The sequence below is a fragment of the Aethalodelphis obliquidens genome, unplaced genomic scaffold (assembly GCF_003676395.1).
Source record: "Aethalodelphis obliquidens isolate GAN/ISIS:26980383/991018 unplaced genomic scaffold, ASM367639v1 scaffold111, whole genome shotgun sequence".
NCBI classification, from domain to species: Eukaryota; Metazoa; Chordata; class Mammalia; order Artiodactyla; family Delphinidae; genus Aethalodelphis; species Aethalodelphis obliquidens.
Window position 1 is genome coordinate 2,155,858 of NW_020838055.1, and position 19,646 is coordinate 2,175,503.

General features: G+C 43.4%; 1 protein-coding gene and 1 long non-coding RNA gene across 2 annotated transcripts in view; one reads left to right on the forward strand and one right to left on the reverse strand.

Moving 5' to 3' along the window:
• SCAP (SREBF chaperone) overlaps window positions 1-6,937 on the reverse strand; it is an 89,672-nt gene extending 82,735 nt beyond the window's left edge. The window contains exon 1 of the mRNA XM_027096943.1: window positions 6,834-6,937. The gene's annotated coding sequence lies outside the window, so the exon portion shown is untranslated. The remainder of the gene's footprint in view (window positions 1-6,833) is intronic.
• Window positions 6,938-7,189: 252 nt separating this feature from the next.
• On the forward strand, window positions 7,190-13,207 carry LOC113615040 (uncharacterized). Its single transcript, XR_003430863.1, has 3 exons — window positions 7,190-7,373; window positions 9,419-9,636; window positions 10,044-13,207. It is a non-coding gene; the product is annotated as an uncharacterized LOC113615040 (long non-coding RNA).
• Window positions 13,208-19,646: the final 6,439 nt, after the last annotated feature.

Sequence of the window (19,646 nt, forward strand, 5' to 3'; positions counted from 1 at the left end):
TTGATACATGCTACGACATGTTTGAACCATGAGGATATTATGCTAAATGAAATAAGCCAGCCATAAAAAGACTAATACTGTATAAGTCCACTTATATGATATACTTAGAGTAGTCAAAATCATAGAAAGTAGGATGGTGACTGCCAGGGACTTGGGAGAGGAGAAATGAGGAGTTATTGTTTAATGGGTACAGAGTTTCTGTTTTGCAAGATGAAAAGAGATATGGAGAGAATGGTGTTGATGGTGCAAAAAAAAATATGAATGTACTTTTAATACCACTGAACTGTACGCTTAAAAATGGTTAATACGCTAAGTTGTGTATTTACCACAATTTAAAAAAATGGAACAACAAAAAAGAATTAGTACATAGGAGGGGGCAGGGGAAAGCTGGGCTCAGAGGGATTCAAGTGTACAAAAAAATGAGAGGAAATAGATGAGAACATAAATTTGGCTACAAAAATATAATCACAGTAATGTTTAGAATAGAGATGAAATGTGTTATATATTTTATGGTAAAATTTGAGAGAAAGAGCAAAACATCTAGCTGTAAAAAAAAAAAAAAAAAAAATGGTATATGCCAGAAGTAAGGTTAATACAGAAAGCACAAGCCAGAGGACTCTGAATATAAAAGAGACTCTGAGCTCCCTAGGGGCCAAGGCAAAGAGGGAACCATTTTGACACAGTTCACAGTATGGTTTAATCAAACCAATGGCCCAATGGTTCAGAAGAGGCATGAGCATTCCAGGCACTGGACCTGAAGGAAATTTCTAATTGCCTCCAGATTTTCTTGGGGACTTCTAATACAGATCTCAACGCAAGCTGATGGGGCCATGCAAAGTGAGTTTAGTTAAAACAAAAACAAAACAACTGGAAGGAGGCCAGAAATATGCTGCTTCCTAATGATCCAGTTTCATCCAAAGACAAAACACTGCCTAGAACAGGTACACTGAAGCATGTTCCAGAACAATTCCATGGATGTCCTTTACCACAGTTGAGCTCAGGACAGCTTTTGGAAGGTGAAGAATTCAAGATTATCCTCCCTGACAAGAATATGAGATGCAGGGGCTTCCCTGGTGGCACAGTGGTTGAGAGTCCGCCTGCCGATGCAGGGGACACGGGTTCGTGCCCCAGTCCGGGAAGATCCCACATGCCGTGGAGCGGCTGGGCCTGTGAGCCATGGCTGCTGAGCCTGCGTGTCCAGAGCCTGGGCGCCAGGGCATAGGCGAAAAAAAGGGGAGGGCCCCGGAACCCCCAAAAAAAAAAAAAAAAAAAGAATATGAGATGCAATGTTCTCTGTTGCCTGCTGAAGGCAGGCAGGTCTTGATGTTTCTAACAGTCACTGTCACTGGGGTGACAACCAAGAATGAATGTCAAACCGAACCATGGCTCATACCTGAAAGAAGGTAACTAATCACCCCATGGAGATGAGGTGGCATAAATACAGGCTGGTAGGGGGAAGGAGTGGGTAGGCCAGCTTGGGGCAGATCACGAGAGTGGGGAGCTACTGAAGATTGTTGAAGAGGAGAGAAACCATGGTTGAAGACTTCCTGAGTGACAATGCAGTCTTCTGAAAGGTGCAAACGAAGCCCACAGCCAAACTGTGAGCAAGGCTGCTCAAAGAGAAAGTCATTGGAAAACATAAAAATAAATGAGAGAGGACTTCCCTGGTGGTCCAGCGGTTAAGACTCTGCGCTCCCAATGCAGGGGACCCAGATTCAATCCTTGGTCAGGGAACTAGATACTGTGTGCCTCAACTAAAGATCCCGCATGCCGCAACTAAGACCAGGAGCAGCCAAATAAATAAATAAATATATTTTTTAAAAAAAATAAATGAGAGCTCATGTTTTTAAATTTCCAAAAATGTTCCAGAATAGTTTTATACATGAAAAAATGTTCACACAATAACAGAAAATGGATACAAAACAGTATGATCTCATTATACAAAGAGAGAACAAGAGAATGAGCAGCAAAGAAACCTGAGAAGGAGCCTGCTAGTGGTTACCACTGGGATTACAGACAATTGAAATGTGTGCGTGTGCATGTGTGTGTATGTGTGCGCTTGAGTGCGCGCCTATTAATTTTTATTCAACCTGGGTGACTCGAATTAAAAAAAAACTCTAATTCCTCAAGAACCTTAAAACTTCAGGGAAAACAGAAATAGCACTATAACTGAGAATACAATCTTAATTATGACATCATCTAAAAATAAAAAGGAAATTGACTAAAAACAAGAACCAGTTATGTACAGATCTTCCTCAATTTACAATGGAGTTACATACTAATAAACCCATCCTAAGTTGAAAATATTGTAAGTCAAAAATGTATTTAATACACCTAGGCTGCTGAACATCATAGCTTAGCCTAGCCTACCTTAGATGTGCTCAGATTACTTACGTTAGTCTACAGTTGGACAAAAGCATCTAACACAAAGCCCATTTTATAATAAAGTGTTGAATATCTCATGTAACTTATTGAATAACGTACTGAAAATGAAAAACAGAATGATTTGAGTACAGAATGGCTGTAAGTGTATCAGTTGTTTACCCATGATTGCAGATCTGACTGGGAGCTGCGGCTCGATGCTGCTGTCCAGCATCACGAGAAAGAGCATGTACTGCGTATCACTACCCCAGAAAAGATCAAAATTCAAAATTTGAAGTATGGTTTCTACCGAATGTATGATTGCTCTGGCACCGTCACATCGTGGAAAAACTGTAAGTTGAATCATCATTAATTCAGGAACCAACCGTACTTGGCAAAACTATACTATAAGACTAACTGATGCTGGGGACTTCCCTGGTGGTCCAGTAGCTAAGATTCTGCACTCCCAATGCAGGGGGCCCGAGTTCGATCCCTGGTCAGGGAACTAGATCCCACATGCTGTAACTAAATATCCTGCATGCCACAACTGAAAAGAAAAGATTCCGCATGCCGCAACTAAAAAGAACCTGTATGCCACAATGAAGATCCCGCGTGCTGCAACTAAGACCCGAAGCGGCCAAATAAATAAATAATTTTTTTAAAAAAAAAGACTGATGCTGATGAGATTCAGAGTGAAACATGAAAGCACTGACATTGTGCTCTGGTTTTAGAGCCATGGCTCTCAAAGTGTGGTTCCCTAGGCCAAACAGTAGCAGCACCTGGTAACTTGTTTCAAATTCAAATTCAAACTCTCACCTACGGATTCTGGAGGTGGGGTTAAAACAATCCCTCCAGGTAATTTTAATTCACACTAATGTTTGAGAACCTAGTTACGAAGTAATGATAACTCATCTGGATAAAAACAGCTTATATAATTAGGAAAATATATTTCTTGCTCAAAACCCATTCTGTTATTTTAACCTAAACTCCTGAACAAACACTAATCTATTCAATTGTGAAATAAGCTGGAAGATGACAAAGATATTTTTTAATTAGGTATAATTCTGGAACTGCTCATTTTGAAATAATGTACTAACCATTGCAGTGGAATGAACTGAAGAATCCAGTTTGTAAAAAGGGATAAGGAATCAATGTATTTGGAATTTCAATATTTAGATGATTTGAAAATACTCTAAGGTTGGGAAATAGTGCAAATACGACTATTACAACTGCCATATTTGCGTCAACTGAATAGTTTGGTCTCTCTGGCTTCAGACTGAATTAACATGTTTAAAATAGAAAAGGTTCAACAACAAAATTTTAACAACTTCTTCTTTTTTTTTTTTTTTTTTTTTTTTTTGGTACACGGGCCTCTCACTGTCGTGGCCTCTCCCGTCGCGGAGCACAGGCTCCGGACGCGCAGGCTCAGCGGCCATGGCTCACGGGCCCAGCCGCTCTGCGGCATGTGGGATCCTCCCGGACCGGGGCACGAACCCGCATCCCCTGCATCCGCAGGCAGACTCTCAACCACTGCGCCGCCAGGGAAGCCCGTCTTCTCTTTTTTGGCCAGACTGCATGGCTTGTGGGACCTTAGTTTCCTGACCAGGGATTGAACCGAGGCCCTCAGCAGTGAAAGTGCAGAGTCCTAACCACTGGAACGCCAGAGAATTCCCCCAAATTTTAACTTCTGAAGGGCTTTATCAGTCACTATAGTGTCACACTTAAGAGTGGTACTATATTTGAGACATAAAGACTATTGAAATACCAGATCCTCTTTCACACTCGGACTGCGATTTCTAAAATAATTTATAATTGGTTATTAATATGAAATACCCTTTCTATGATTATGTGGAATTACACTGAACTTCACTAGACTTCCAACTTAGGAACAAATGGGACAAATAACACTTCACATATTTTATGAATTCAGAAAATGCTAAATATCAAATAAACCAGTGGTTTCTTAACATTTTTGATTATGAATCCCCAACAACAAAAATTCAAGTACATATCCCCAATATACGTATACGTAAATTATATATATGTACTACTGTGATAATACAGAGTATACATTATAAAATACAAAATAAAAATTAAATAAGGCTGAAATAAATACAAAGATTCGTTTTAATTTTTTTTCCTGAGACCAACGTGCACCCTTGGTGCTTACACACACACACACACACCCCTCTTTGGACTCTACTGCAAAGCTGTATGGCCCAGCAACTCTGCAAACATTCTCAGGCAGTGCCCCTGACCACTCAAGAGGAAGCTGTCAAACACAGTGATCAAATGAATGTCTCTTTCCTGCAGAGTTCCACCATCTCTGACTCAAGTCTGTGATACTGGGTTCCTTCCTTCACCCCTAACACCCTCCTCTGCTACTTTTCACTTGGTAGGCAGTGGAGAAGACTGTGAGGCCAGCAGGTCCAAGAACAGCATAAAAGCATGGACTCTGTTTTCAGACAAACCTGGGTTTCCACCTGGCCTCAGCTTCTAACTCACTAGGTGACCCAGAGCCAGTCAGATAACATCTCAAAAACTAATCAGTTAAGGGGGTGATAACAGCGTCATCGCCCCTGATTATGAAGATTAAGTGAGGTAAGCTGTTATAAGAGCACCTAGCACAAAATCTAGACAGCCCAAGCGCTGGATAAATATTTTACCCAGAATTATTATTTCAGGCGGCAAAAGAAGTCACCTGGACTTTGCTTCAGTGGCCAACTCAGGAAAGGAGCAAATTACAGTGGAAGTAGGTAGGTGGTGCAGTTCGGCAGACCTGGTTTGAAGGCCTGATCCCCAATGCCAAGCTGGGTGACACTAGCAACCCAGTTTCTCTATGAGGGGGAGTCTTCTCATCTGTTTAATGGGAGCGATGACACAAACTGTGCATGAAGTACCTATCAGAGCCAGTAAAACTAACACTGGTGGCCACCAAAGGTGAGGGTAAGCAAATAACACATAAATCTAAGTGTCATTCCAGGGTCCTTAGGACACATTCATGTATACACTAAGACAGTAAGCATCCCCTAAAGTCTACCACCAAATGTTAATAAATGCATGTGTACTGAATCCCACAGGTATGGTTCATTTCCCAACTGGACAGTTTACTTGTTCATATATGACCTCAAGCAATTCACAATCTTTAGGCCTCCATTTTCTATGCATAAACTAGGAGTAGTAGACTTTTTATACCCGCCTCCTGACAGTAAACTAATCTAGATGATGGGAGAGGGGGACCTAAACCAGTGATTATAAAGCACATGGAGACCTCTGGAGAGGTGCTGTTTTTGCCACAATAGCAAAAGAAAAGAGAGCTCTCAAACACCAGACGCGTTCATAATAAATGACAAGTAATTCTTTCAATTTCAATAAATCACCAAAAGAATGAGTGTGGAGATATATTTATACATATTTTGTGTTTTTTACATCGTGTGCCCCGGGGAATGCTGCAAATGTGTCAAACACCTAAAACCTAAATTCTATCAACATACATTAAAAAGATATAGGTCATCAATCAGAGGAACACCTGAAATACTCTCAGACACCCTTGACCCTGACTCCCTTATAAAAGCTTCAGTCTTTAGCACAATACCCTGAGATGGCAGCACAGCAATAAGGACACTGCATAACCAAACTTCACAAACGTTTGGTCAGAAACACACTCAAAGCTAGTATCATTAAAGAAACCTTTACTATGCCCTCTTCACAAAAATTATTACAAAATCCCCAGAAGGAGTTTAGTCACCCAGCTCTGTCACCACAGAAGGTGGGGCAGAAAGTGACACGAAACAGGGCAAACTCCTGCCAGGAGGGGACTCACTGCTCCCCTAGGCCACGAGCATTTCCACCTGTATAACTACCTATGGCTCAAACAGTCTGGATCCCTGGCTCCCTGCAGCTAATGCTATTCTGACGTTAGGATCCTGCATGATGAACGGAGGTAATAAACCACCCAGAATAAACAGAGGCAACATCAGTGAGCAATGTTTAGGTCTGAGCGAAAGAGAAAACTAGAAACCAAGCAAAACCCAGCAAAGAAGCTACGTGTTGCCTCTCAATCAGATCTTGCAAAAGAGGCAGGTGCGGACAGCGTGCTCTCCTCCGCACTCCGGAAAACCCAGACAGCCCCAAAGCAGGTTCTAGAACCGGCAGCTTCCCAGGGGACGGCAGGGCCAGTGGGCGCAACAGCGCGACCCACTCTCAGGCCAGTGGTCCCCGGGGCCAGGGGGAGGGCTGCGGGCGCGCGGTTGGCCCGGACGGGGGCGCGGCCAAGGTGGGATTGGGGACGCGGCAACCCGGCCCCCTCTCTGGCTGCAGCCTCTCAGCCCGGCCCGCACGGCTGCTGGACAGCGCCCACGCCGGCGCGCCAGTGCCCCCGGCGGCCCCCATCCCGGAACTCCCCGGGCCGCGCAGCGGGAGGCCCGAGCCGGGCCAGCGGGCGGACGCTGTGGGGACGCGCGCAGCGGTACCTGTGGCGGCAACAGCTCCCGGGCGGCGACGGCGGCGGCGGCGGCGGGGACGGGGGCGGGGCGCGGCGTGCGCGCTCCCGGCCCGCGCGGTCCGGGCGTGGCGCCCGCCCTCTCTCTCCCGGCCGCCAGGCGCCCGCGCAGCTCTCCGCCCCTTCACCTCTCACCTCCTACCTTTCCCCTCCCGCTCCCGCCCCCGCCGTCCTTCGCCTGTGTTCCCTGTGGCGTGCGCATGCGTGATCAAGCGCCCAACCGCGGCTCCCGCTCGCCCCCTGGTGGACACCGGTCACACGACACCTGGGGAGAGGTCTGGGGTGGGGCGGGGCCGGGCGAGGCGGACCGCGAAGCTGGGACAGAACCTTGAGTAGAGCACCAGAGCTTTTAACAACACGTTCCGCAGAATTAGCAAGAACACGCACAGGCTGCCCATGTTCCCTGTTTCATAACAGCGAAAAATTAAAAGCGGCCGAGATATACAACAAATGCAGATGGGTCGAATAAATTATGTCCATAAACTGGATTTCCTTAAGGCCTTTTAAAAGGGTAAGTTTTATGAATACTTAACTAATGTGGAAAGATGTTCTTGAAAAAATGTTCAAAATGAGCTGTAGGGTATGAGCTCATTTTTGTTAAAAACAATCCAAGAAAGGTCTGGGGCGATGCTGATGTGTGGTCGGTGGATATCTCTGGGTGGAGGATTAGGGTGTTAGGATTTTTCCATTTGCTCATGGGCATATAACCATCTTCTACATGGAACACATATTTGTTGTAATAACAATAGCTATGTCCGTCGAGTGTTCACTCTTCACCAGGTGCTTGAAACCAAGTCCTCCTAAAACCGAGTTCCTCTGCCGGGTTTATGATTATCCTCTCTACCCAAAATGTTACTCCCTTTCTGGTCCAATACATGTTTTCCTCAAGACTGAGGAGTAGCAGAGAACAGGGGGCATTGAAACCGAGCAGGACCCTGTGGGGCCCTCCTATAAGCAGATAAGTTAGGGGGTCCCCGGAGAAAGAGAACCAGGAATGGCTTTCATGATATTTTGTGATGTAAGCCTGGCCACAATGCTTGCCCTTGAACAGGTCTCAGTAATTAATGATCTAAGGGATGAAAGGGATGCAGGAACAGAGAAAAGGCAGTCAAACAATAGTGCAGTGTTACAGCAGAGTTCTAGTTCCTCCTCAAGGGATACACACAAAGTGTATCTTTGAGTTCTGCAAGAACCAAGGCCCCCATCCAGGTGGAGGACAGAATGATGCTGTTGACCCTCCTGACTTCAATCAACTAAAGCTTGGACTCTGTCGACCTTTGCCCCAATTCTATGTTGAATTCTCTTCTGCTTAAAGCCCCTTCTTGAATATGCATGTACCCTTAGCTTAAAACTTCCCCAATTTTGCTGTTCAGGGAGACGCTGCTTTGGGAAAGATCCCTGGTGTTCTCCTTACTGGCTCCGAGTAATAATCATTCCTTCTCCCAATCTCTGGCTTGGTTGTATCTATTGGCTTGATACCCACCAAGAGGTGAGCCCAGTTTTCACGTAACACTCCCAGGTAGCAAAGCCTTTCCGTGTCCCCGTTTCTTGTTTGTAGGAAAAAGGCTTCAGCTTCCTTGACCTTCCCTGAGTTCCAAAGGGCAGATTCAAACAGTTACTAATCAAGGAAGTGAGGGAATGCAGAAACAAGTGAAAACCATCCCAGTTCCTCCTCGAGGAATTTACATAACAATATATCACTTTGAGTTCTTCTTCTGGAACTAAGGCCCCAACCCAGGTGGAGGATAATAACTTCAGGTTGAGCACAAGATTCCTGGAACACCACCCTGCAGCCCTCACCCCAAATTTTGCCTATACAAACTCTTCCCTGAAAACCATCAGGGAGTTCAGGTCTTTCGAGCACGAGCTGCCCATTCTCGCGTGGCCCTTGGAATAAACCTTTCTCTGCTCCAGACGCCTACGTTTCCATTTGTTTGGCCTCACTGTGTGCCCAGCACATGAACTTGGGTTGGACAACATGCTGAGCTGAGCACTTTGCACATGTCCTCATCTGACCTTCCTGAAAACCCCAAGATAGGTCTCGTTACCTGGTCTCACAAGAGAAGGGGAGGCTTTGCCCAAGATGAGGGTGCAGGTCCCAGCGGGCCCAGCTCTGGCCCATCCTGGGACGCTGCCCGTGGTGATTGCCTGTGGGCCAGCCCATGGGTACCTTGATCACACCACCCCACGTACTCGTGAACACAGGTCTCAAGTGTCAGGGGGCAGCCTCACCCCACCCTGCTGCCCTGGGCATGCTCCCGTCAGCTTACCCGCACCCACCCTGGTGCTATCTGGATGTGGCAGATAGATCCTGTTCCTGCCCTTGAGAGTGGCAGCGCTAGGGTTGCAAAAAGGGCAGATATAACCACAATGCAAGGCTAAAATCAGAGGTGGCCCTTCAGGCAGCTCCAGCCACCTCACCCCTCACAGGCCTTCTTCACAGCCCCTTCCCATCAACCCTGTTCCAAATTCTCCAAAGTCTTGCCTTCCTCCTTGCCCACCACAGTACTATCATGGTAAAATTAAACAATAATGGTGTTGGGCTGTACCCCACAGGCCTACAAGCCCTGTGCTTGCCCAGCTTCAAGACGGAAGAAAGCCCAGAGTCAGCAACAGAGACGTAAGTGGTGTAATGGATGGGGGAGCTTACACGTCTGAAGCAAGGTCCTGGAGCGACACCCGACTGTGTGCGGTGGACGGCGGAGAGGACATGGCGGCAGTCTTCACTCCCAAGTGGAAGGAGAGGTTACCAGTTATAGAGGAATTGATGTCAGGTGGGCTCATTAGGTACCAGGGAAACCAGCAGAAGGGCACGCCCCTCACTGACCCTTTGATAAGAATAATCACCAGCTGGGGTGGGGGCAGGAGCGTAGGAAGGTCAGTCAGGTGCATAAGATATAGGTGAAGCAGGCACTGGTTGGGCAGGGGAATGTACAGAGAGCAAGAGAGCAGCCATCTTGAGTAGCCTGACCATACAAGTGGGGACAATTGACCTTGGCCCAGAGTGACCTTTAAAATTTTGCCCTGTATTCAGAGTTGGCTTTTGGCTTTAGATGAGAATGTTTATAAAGGAAGAACTCTTTTTGTTATTTTTAAATTAGAGAGGCAACAACAGAGAGCAGTGTGGGGAGCCTTACCTACACCCGTTATCTCACATCACTCCACGTCTGATCCCTTGCAGTGCCATCATCCGGCCCCTCAGAAAACTTGGGCAAAAAGAACCTCAGATCTCTGTCACCAGTTTTTCCTTCTCTCTCCACTGCCTCGTTCCTTTTGGCAAATATAAATTCTACCCAATTTTTTTAGTTTTCTGAGTGAATGTCACCGTGCAGACAAAGTCCCAGTTTCTTCCCTTTACTGTCAAGTTCCTACAAAGAATGCAGTTCCAAGCTTGCCTCACAGCAGAGTCACTTGGGGGAATGTTTAAAGTGAAGTCGGAGTCACCGTGAGCACCACCCCAGGCCCACTGGACCAAAGTCTTCTCTCCAGAGATTGCTGGAGACCTGTCTTTTCACAACCCCTACCACAGGGACTTAGCTAATCTGTCTTTTGGGTAGTCCTGTCACCCTCCCTACTCCCCGTCCCCTCCCCACCCAACCGTTTCACCCGTGTTTACGGGGGAATGATGCTCAACAAACTCTGGATACCTTCCCCCAAAAACAAGAGCCTCCAAACCTGACAAGCACTTAGTTAAGTGCCTCTGGGCCTTGCAGCACTGTCAAGAGTCCCCCGCTACACGAGAACCACTGGGGACCCTCTGAGGAACCTAAGGCTCATGGTCCCAAGGTGAATCCACTACTGAATGTCCCCCGCGAGCTGAATGAAGAGGCCATGATTTTAGGGCTTTTCCAACAATTTATTATGAAAACGTAGGAAAAGCTGAAAGAACCATACAGTTAACAACTATATATTCTAGATTCTACAACTATTAATGTTTTGCTTAGTATCACGTTTTTCTTAAAAAGAAAAAAAACCAAAAAACCTTTATCCACCTATCAATCCATCTTATTTGTTATGCATATCCAGGTTAAGTTGCAGATACCTGATTTTAGTTTTTATAACTCAACACACAACCTAAAAGTTGACTGAAAAACAACACAAAACCTAAAAGTTGAAAATGGTGTATTACTTGAGGACATTATTGAGGACTATAGCCTGGAAACAGCCTCTCAGATAGCTCTGAGGAACTGTTTCAAAGAGGTAAGGGAGGAGCCAGGATATATAGCAGTTTTTGCTGGCGGCGGTGGGGGGTGGTGGTGGAAAGTAATCAAATATCCAAAGAACTACTGCTAATCACAAACACAGATATCTCAAGTATGGGAAGACGCAAGAGTCTGGGCTCATTGAAATCATTCCTTTGATACGCATCTTAACTATGAGGGGCATCCCTCCTGAATGCCCCTCGGGGTGCACAGTTGTTGGGAGGCAGGCAGCTGCAGTGGCTGATGCCTTGATGGTGGGCAACGTGTGTTGTTTACTGAAGAGGTCGGCAATATTTTTTTGTCTACAAGCTCCATTTTGCTCTAACTAGCCAAAGCTCAACCTTACTTCAGATTGCTCCCCACGGTAAATTCAAATTTTAAAAAAAACTCAGTGGAGCTTAGAGATCATCCAGAAGTGATAACAATTCCCAGTTCTTGGGATTCCATGCTGGGCCAAACCTCAGGACAACCTTGAAAAATAGGGGCTGGGTCTATTTCACAGATGAAGAAAACTTCCTTGAGAGGTGAAGAGATTTGCCCAAGGTCACTCTGATAACTGACCAAGCAGGCCACCACAGGACTCTGGGTTCCAGCCCACTGCCCAGCCACCTCAGCCTGTCATGGACACAGAGAAGGGTGTTTCACAATGATAGGGCTCTGTCCTTGCAATCACTTGCACTAACACTCATGCTCACCCTGAATTAAGCATTAGTGATAGCAGCTGGCAATGTGATAAAGTGGAAAGGGCTGCTTCAGGACTGGATTCCTTGGGTTTGAATTAAGGTTCTGACACAGCAGCAGCTGCTCTGCAGCCAGGAAAATTAACTCAACCTCAGGGAACCTGCACTTAGGAGTCAGGTTCCAAGATGCAACCAAGAAAACTGACCTCTGTGGCTTTCAAAAAACATCGCTATGAACACATGTAAAACACTGAGATTCCGATAACCAGTAGCCATTTTAATAACCATGATACAGTCATTAAAAATATTCAAAATCTCCAAGTTGTATTAGTCGTCATTCAATGCCTTTATTACCTGTCAAGTTCCTACTATGTGTCAGAGGCCAGGGATATAAGTTCTCTGCACTAGAGAAGCTGTCCTAGTGCATACCTTTAAACAAAACCTTACAGGCAATAGGATAAAGAATATTACTAAGGTTATAATAGCTGCCGAGAATAACGACAAACTATTGATTGTTGGCTCCTTGCCAGAGGTGGGCTTCACAATATATTACCTTGTAAAATCCTCATGATGGACTTTAGAGGCAGGTAAGATACACCTCATTTTAAGGATGCAAAAAGTAAAGGGCCTAGAGCTTTAACAACTTGTTGGAGGTCATGGAGAGGCAGCATCAAATGTCAATCTGCACAACCACAAAGCCCCTGAAATTCTGTCCCTGAATTTCCAAGTGCTGTGGATGGAAAGGAGTTGGTTAGCAAGAAACCAAAGAGCAGGGATCACCAAGGGGATATTCTATGAGCAGGGCCTTGTAAGGTAAGGCTTTGCAGCAATAGCTAATGCTTAAACTACATGCCAGGGCTACCTTAAACGTCATCACTTATTTCACCCCGACAACCCTTTAAACCCATGAAACAGGCTTATTATCTCCCCACTTTGTAGATGATGAAACTGAGGCCTGGAGAGGTTAAGTCACTTAAGCAAGGTGATTATAGTCGATTACTTCATTGTTCCCTTCTCTGTAAGCAGATCATACACACAGCCCTGCCCACTGTCAAGTGACTGTGGTGCCTCCCTGCAGGGTGAGTGACTTCATTGTCAGCCGTGGCCATGTGTCTTGCTTTGACCAATGGAGTGTAAATGAACGTGATCTGCACAGGTCTAGAAGAAGCTTTAAGAGCCATTGTTCGTGTGGATGAGCTTCCTGTTCTTTCCCTTGGCCAGGAAAACAGCAGTCCCAAATTGGGACTGCTCCTTCCACCTGGGTCCCAGACCAAGAGGCCATGGAGCTGAACTGTAGCAATGACCCACAGTCCCTGGACATGTAATGTGAGTGAAGAATATGTTTGTCAATGTAAGTCACTAGGATTTGGGGACTGTTTGTTACTAAAGCAGAGCTCTAAGTGAGGGAGTCAGGATCCTAACCTCAGCAGCTATAGTTTCAATGCCATAAAATTTACCTCTTTTAACTGTACAATGATTTTTAGTATAGCAAAGTGCAACTATCACCATAATCTACCTTTAGAACATTCTCATAATCCCCAGAAGAAACCTAGTGCATTGTTTCCCTTTCTCACCCCCAGTCCCACAGAATTGTGCAATACATAATCTGTGTGTCTGGCATAGAGTTTTTGAAGTTCACCCATGTTATAGCATGTATCAGTACTTCACTTCTAATTATGCCAAACAGCGTTTCATTGTATGGATATATCACATTTTGTTTATCCATTCATTAGATGACCAGTGGGTTGTTTCCACTTTTTGGCAATTATGAATAATACTGCTATGAACATCAACATGAGTGTTTAGGATAGCCTCATCCACCAGAGGGCAGACAGCAGAAGCAAGAAGAACTACAATTCTGCAGCCTGTGGAAGGAAAACCACATTCACAGAGAGACAGACAAGATGAAAAGGCAGAGGACTTTGTACCAGATGAAGGAACAAGATAAAACCCCAGAAACACAACTAAATGAAGTGGAGATAGGCAACCATCCAGAAAAAGAATTCAGAATAATGATAGTGAAGATGATCCAGGACCTCGGAAAAAGAATAGAGGCAAACATCGAGAAGATGCAAGAAATGTTTAACAAAGACCTAGAAGAATTAAAGACCAAACAAACAGAGATGAACAATACGATAACTGAACAGAGGAATCAACAGCAGAATAACTGAGGCAGAGGAACGGATAAGTGACCTATAAGGCAGAATGGTGGAATTCACTGCTGTGGAACAGAATAAAGAAAAAAGAATGAAAAGAAATGAAGACAGCCTAAGAGACCTCTGGGACAACATTAAATGCAACAACATTCGCATTATAGGGGTCCCAGAAGGAGAAGAGAGAAAGGACCCGATAAAATATTTGAAGAGATTACAGTCGAAAACTTCCCTAACATGGGAAAGAAATAGGCATCCAAGTCCAGGAAGCGCAGAGAGACCTAGGCAGCATAAAAACCCAAGGAGAAACACGCCGAGACACATAGTAATCAAACTGACAAAAATTAAAGACTAAGAAAAATTGTTGAAAGCAACAAGGGAATAACAACAAATAATATACAAGGGAACTCCCATAAGGTTAACAGCTCATTTCTCAGCAGAAACTCTACAAGCCAGGAGGGAGTGGCACGATATATTTAAAATAATGAAAGGGAAGAACCTACAACCAAGATTACTCTACCCGGCAAGGATCCCATTCAGATTCAACGAAGAAATCAAAAGCTTTACAGAGAAGCAAAAGCTAAGAGAATTCAGCACCACCAAACCAGCTCTACAACAAATGCTAAAGGAACTTCTCTAAGTGGGAAACAAAAGAGAAGAAAAGGACCTACAAAAACAAACCCATAACAATTAAGAAAATGGTAATAGGAACATACATATCAATAATTACCTTAAACGTGAATGGATTAAATGCTCCAACCAAAAGACACAGGCTCGCTGAATGGATACAAAAACAAGACCCATATATATGCAGTCTACAAGACACCCACTTCAGACCTAGGGACACATACAGACTGAAAGTGAGGGGATGGAAAAAGATATCCATGCAAAAGGAAATCAAAAGGAAGCTGGAGTAGCAATACTCATATCAGATAAAATAGATTTTAAAATAAAGAATGTTACAAGAGACAAGGAGCACACTACATAATGATCAAGGGATCAGTCCAAGAAGAAGATATAACAATTATAAATATATATGCACCAAACATAGGAACACCTCAATACATAAGGCAACTGCTAACAGCTATAAAAGAGGAAATCAACAGTAACACGATAATAGTGGGGGACTTTTAACACCTCACCTACACCAATGGACAGACCATCCAGACAGAAAATTAATAAGGAAACACAAGCTTTAAATGACACAATAGACCAGATAGATTTAATTGATATTTATAGGACATTCCATCCAAAAACAACAGATTACACTTTCTTCTCCAGTGCACACGGAACATTCTCCAGGATAGATCACATCTTGGGTCACAAATCAAGCCTTGGTAAATTTAAGAAAATTGAAATTATATCAAGCATCTTTTCCAACCACAACGCTATGAGATTAGAAATCAATTACAGGGAAAAAAACATAAAAAGCACAAACACATGGAGGCTAAACAATACGTTACTAAATAACCAAGAGATCACTGAAGAAATCAAAAAATACCTAGAGACAAATGACAACGAAAACATGACGATCCAAAACTTATGGGATGCAGCAAAAGCAGTTCTAAGAGGGAAGTTTATAGCAATACAAGCCTACATCAAGAAACAAGAGAGGGCTTCCCTGGTGGCGCAGTGGTTGAGAGTCTGCCTGCCAACGCAGGGGACACGGGTTAGTGCCCCGGTCCGGGAAGATCCCACATGCCGCGGAGTGGCTAGGCCCGTGAGCCATGGCCGCTGAGCCTGCGCGTCTGGAGCCTGTGCTCCGCGACAGGAGAGGCCACAACAGTGAGAGGCCCGCATACTGCAAAAAAAAAAAAAAAAAGAAACGAGAAATCTCAAATAAACAGCCGAAACTTATACCTAAAAGAATTAGAGAAAGAAGAGAAAACAAAACCCAAAGTTAGTAGAAGGAAAGAAATCATAAAGATCAGAGCAGAAATAAATGAAATAGAAACAAAGAAAACAATAGCAAAGATCAATAAAACTAAAAGCTGGTTGTTTGAGAAGATAAACAAAATTGATAAACCTTTAGCCAGACTCACCAAGAAAAAGAGGGAGAGGACTCAAATCAGTAAAATTAGAAATGAAAAAGGAGAAGTTACAACGGACACCGCAGAAATACAAAGCATCCTAAGAGACTACTACAAGCAACTCTATGCCAATAAAATGGACAACCTGGAAGAAATGAACAAATTCTTAGAAAGGCATAACCTTCCAAGACCGAACCAGGAAGAAATAGAAAATATGAACAGAACAATCACAAATAATGAAATGGAAACTGTGATTAAAAATCTTCCAACAAACAAAAGTCCAGGACCAGATGGCTTCACAGGTGAATTCTATCAAACGTTTAGAGAAGAGCTAACACTCATCCTTCTCAAATTCTTCCAAAAAATTGCAGAGGAAGGAACACTCCCAAACTCATTCTATGAGGCCACCATCACCCTGATACCAAAACCAGAGAAAAATACTACAAAAAAAGAAAATTACAGACCAATATCACTGATGAATATAGATGCAAAAATCCTCAACAAAATACTAGCAAACAGAATCCAACAACACATTAAAAGGATCATACACCATGATCAAGTGGGATTTATCCCAGGGATGCAAGGATTCTTCAATATACGCAAATCAATCAATATGATACACCACATTAACAAACTGAAGAATAAAAACCACATGATCATCTTAATAGATGCAGAGAAAGCTTTTGACAAAATTCAACGCCCATTTATGATAAAAACTCTCCAGAAAATGGGCATAGAGGGAACCTTCTTCAACATAATAAAGGCCATATACGACAAAGCCACAGCAAACATCATTCTCAATGGTGAAAAACTGAAAGCATTTCCTCTAAGATCAGGAACAAGACAAGGATGTCACTCTCGCCACTAATATTCAACATAATTTTGGAAGTCCTAGCCATGGCAATCAGAGAAGAAAAAGAAATAGAAGGAATACAAATTTGAAAAGAAGAACTAAAACTGTCACTGCTTGCAGATGACATGATACTGTACATACAGAATCCTAAAGATGTCACCAGAAAACTACTAGAGCTAATCAATGAATTCGGTAAAGTTGCAGGATACAAAATTAATGCACAGAAATCTCTTGCGTCCCTATACACTAACAACAAAAGATCAGAAAGAGAAATTAAGGAAACAATCCTATTCACCATTGCACAAAAAGAATAAAATACCTAGGAATAAACCTACCTAAGGAGTTAAAAGACCTGTACTCAGAAAACTATAAGACACTGATAAAAGAAATCAAAGATGATACAAACTGGGCTTCCCTGGTGGCGCAGTGGTTGACAGTCCGCCTGCCAGTGCAGGGGATGCAGGTTCGTGCCCCGGTCCGGGAAGATCCCACACGCCGCGGAGCAGCTGGGCCCGTGAGCCATGGCCGCTAAGCCTGTGCGTCCGGAGCCTGTGCTCCACGATGGGAGAGGCCACAACAGTGAGAGGCCCATGTACCCGGCACCAAAAAAAAAAAAAAAGATGATACCAACTGATGGAGAGATATACCATGTTCTTGGATTGGAAGAATCAATATTGTGAAAATGACTTTACTACCCAAAGCAATTGCAGATTCAATGCAATCCCTATCAAATTACCAGTGGCATTTTTTACAGAACTAGAACAAAAATCTTAAAATTTGTATGGAGACACAAAAGACCCCAGATAGCCAAAGCAATCTGGATGGAAAAAAACGGACCTGGAGGAATCAGACTCCCTGACTTCACACTATACTAGAAAGCTACAGTAATCAAGACAGTATGGTACTGACACAAAAACAGAAATATAGGTCAATGGAACACGATAGAAAGCCCAGAGATAAACCCACGCACCTATGGTCAACTAATCTATGACAAAGGAGGTAAGGATATACAATGGAGAAAAAAACAGCCTCTTCAATAACTGGTGCTAGGAAAACTGAACAGCTACATGTAAAAGAATGAAATTAGAACACTCCCTAACACCATAACAAATTCAAAATGGATTAGAGACCTAAATGTAAGACCAGACACTATAAAACTCTTAGAGGAAAACATAGGAAGAACACTCTTTGACATAAATCACAGCAAGATTTTTTTTGATCCACGTCCTAGAGTAATGGAAATAAAGATAAAAGTAAGCAAATGGGACCTAATGAAGCTTAAAAGCTTTTGCACAGCAAAGGAAACCACAAGTTGAAAAGACAACATTGAGAATGGGAGAAAATATTGCAAACGAATCAATGGACAAAGGATTAATCTCCAAAATATATAAACAGCTTATGCAGCTCAATATTAAAAAAAAAAAATCCAATCCAAAAATGGGCAGAATACCTAAATAGACATTTCTCCAAAGAAGACATACAGGTGGCCAAGAAGCACATGGAAAGCTGCTCAACATCACTAATTATTAGAGAAATGCAAATAAAAACTATAATGAGGTATCACTTCACACCAGTTAGAATGGGCATCATCAGAAAATCTACAAACAACAAATGCTGGAGAGAGTATGGAGAAAAGGGAACCCTCTTGCACTGTTGGTGGAAATGTAAGTTGATATAGCCACTATGGAGAACAGTATGGAGGTTCCTTAAAAGACTAAAAATAGAATTACCATATGACCCAGCAATCCCACTACTGGGCATATACCCAGAGAATACCATAATTCAAAAAGACACATGTAGGGACTTCCCTGGTGGTGCAGTGGTTAAGAATCCGCCTGCCAATGGAGGGGACATGGGTTCAAGCCCTGGTCCGAGAAGATCCCACATGCCGCGGAGCAACTAAGCCCGTGCGCCATAACTACTGAGCCTGCGCTCTAGAGCCCAAGAGCCACAACTACTGAGCCTGTGTGCCGCAACTACTGAAGCCCACGTGCCTAGAGACCATGCTCCGTAACAAAGAGAAGCCACCACAATGAGAAGCCCACGTACCACAGCGAAGAGTAGCCCCCGCTCGTCGCAACTAGGGAAAGCCTCCGTGCAGCAACGAAGACCCAACACAGCCAAAAAGTAATTAAAAAAAAAGAAAAAAAATAAAATAAAACAGAATATTTCAAAGAATAAAAAATAAGGTTGACACCAGATTTTAACTGATAAATAATTAAGGGTGAGGAATGGACTCTATACATATGGGAAAACAGAGAAAATCATATCCTAGTCATTAACTCAATGTTGGTGGAAGAAACTTATAGAGCACTGATAACTGGCGCCATCATCCTGAAGAACAACTTGATGATATGGGAGGGTCAGTCCATGCTTTCATTCAGAAATTCCACTTCAGGGAGTAGGCTCTAAAAATGTTATCATTCCTCACCGTTGTAGGCCTCCTCCCTGCTTTATTTAGAGCACTTATCATGGTCTAACTCTTTGTCTCTTAATTCTCAATTCTGTTGACTGTCTCTGTCTCCTCTACTAGAACATCAGCTCTTCAAGGGCAGGGACCTATTTTGTCACTGTCATACCCTCAGAAGGTGCTCAGTATTTGTTGAATGAATGAATGTTCTAAAGAAACAAATACTTACCCCCATCCCCAAACAGGTATAGATGTAAAATTCATAACAGCATAATTTATAATTATAAAAATCAGAACCCGACATGCCCAGAGAATACCTCAGCAAATTAGAATATAATGACACCAAAAAATGCCAAGTAGCCATTAAACATTAAAAATTTAATGAAAACATTTATAAATCAAGTGAAGAAATATAATAGCATATCATGCAAAAAATGTTTTGTGGCGCCTTACCCA